General features: G+C 47.0%; 1 protein-coding gene across 1 annotated transcript in view; it reads right to left on the minus strand.

Moving 5' to 3' along the window:
* The window catches only part of LRRC20 (leucine rich repeat containing 20), a gene marked incomplete at its 5' end in the record, with an annotated part of 5,136 nt that overhangs the window by 178 nt on the left and 3,022 nt on the right, over positions 1–1,936 (minus strand). The window lies entirely within an intron of this gene.

Raw genomic sequence — 1,936 nt, forward strand, 5'->3', positions numbered from 1 at the left:
TGCAAAGGGGGGCGCCGAGGTGAGCGCCCCTCCCGGCGTCGGCTGCCGGGGAATTCGGAGCGGCGGAGGGAGCGAAAGCCGCGGTGAGATGGGCAGCCTGGAGCAAAGCCCGCTCCCGCCGCTCTCCAGGCTTTTATCAAACCAGAAACATCACCAAATATTAAATTATATGACTATTCAAATGTCTTGGCAAGGTGCAAACACCGTGATATTAAACGTGGACACTGCCCTCCCAGTCCTAAAAAAAAAAGCCCTGCTGGGGTGCTAAACTGGTTTTCAAAGACTTATTCCCTTATTTTATTTCCAGTGTTGCAATTCCCAGGAGCGCTCGCCAGGCTAATGGGAGAGCACGTGCTCTTTGCCCTTGTTGGACAGGCTGCAAAATGGCTCTCGGCCATCGCCAGGCACCCTTCTATTTTGTAATTTCCATGAATTCAGGTGTTTTCCTTTAGAAAGGGTTTCTAAAGGAAATCCTTTTTACGTGGGGGAAAAAAAAAAAGGTGCTTTAACGTGAAGGTCTCTGGATGGTCCCAGAGCGAATCCGCTGAGAGCGGAGGAATGAGACCGATACAAAACCCTCACCGTTAAGATTGTTAAAAGAAGATAGATTCAGCTTTTCCTTCCAAATCACAATATTTTGGGCTTGAAAAGCCCACCTGCCTGCGTTTACCAAGAACAATTTCTTTTTAATTTGGCCACCAAAATGACAAGAGCCTTTTCTATCCCCAGCTCTGATTTCTTCTGCCAACACTTGGAGCAGAATTGCAGTGTTATAATTATAGCTGGGTGGGTGATTATGCGATTTTTAAATGATGAAGCTTATTTTATGCTGGAAAAAGACTCAAACACCTTGATGGCTTTTTTTCTTTCCCCTCCAGAGGTCCATACTATTTTCTGTAACACATATTTCTTAGCAGCGCATCTCTCTCATTAGGCTGAGCTTCACATGGAATTTTTGATACCTCTTTTTTAAGGTGGATTTGTTCACCGCCGCTCCTCCTGTATCATTTTGCATTTTTTTTTTCCCCCTTGATGCACAAAAATCAATTTTTTTTGATAGATCTTCCTGTTTAATGATCTTCTAAGGCTATGCAGAGCGATAAACCCCCACTTTGCTTAAATTTAGGGAGTTAAGGGAAGTATTTTAGGGAGCAAGCCTTGCCCAGGGTGGGAACAGCCCAGCTCTGCAGCTTAATTCAAGGTAAGGAGCGGTGGCTCCCGGCATGAAGCAACAGGCAGGGCACGCAGTGCAGCCTATAGCTATACGGCCGTGCCGTCAGAGCCACAAACTCCTCTATAAGCAACCTGAAGCATCACTTGTCGGCTCCCCAGTGAATAAGGCACTTGTGTTTGAGCCTGAATTATTCATGCTGACTTCACCAGTTAAGCAAAGAGGAAAAAAAAAAAAAAGGGCTTTTTCATAATTACAGCAAACAGTAATTTTATCAGATCAGAATATGATAATAAGTGAGTGAAAAAACCAGCTCCTTCAGATGAAAGGGCTTGCCGAGGTATTGGGAAGCATCTGAGGAAACGGATATGAAAGGGCTGCTGAGGCATCTGAGGAGCCGGGTAATGAACACTAACAGCCCCGAAGGTCTCGCAGCCACGTACGGCTGCAAACTGAAGGCAGAAAGACCCTGCTCAGCTCAGCAGAGCCGCTTCCCGGTCACGTTTTGGCATTACCCGCATCCTTTGGTGGCCACCAGTTCCTGCCAGGCTCCTCCCAACCTGCTGATGGAAACCCACTCACTGGCTCCTCCGTGGCTAGTAACAAAGATGCATTTTCCATGCCGTTATCCCAAATTAAGAGTGGCTCTCTGATGCTCAGGAGGAGAAAATCTGTTGTTCCCAGCAGCAACCTGCCCAGCCTTGCTGGTGGGCTCCAGCATCCCCCTCGCTGTCTCAACATCTTCTGCATTAAACCATTAATCAA

The sequence above is a fragment of the Fulmarus glacialis genome, unplaced genomic scaffold, assembly GCF_000690835.1.
Source record: "Fulmarus glacialis isolate BGI_N327 unplaced genomic scaffold, ASM69083v1 scaffold25211, whole genome shotgun sequence".
Taxonomy (NCBI): domain Eukaryota; kingdom Metazoa; phylum Chordata; class Aves; order Procellariiformes; family Procellariidae; genus Fulmarus; species Fulmarus glacialis.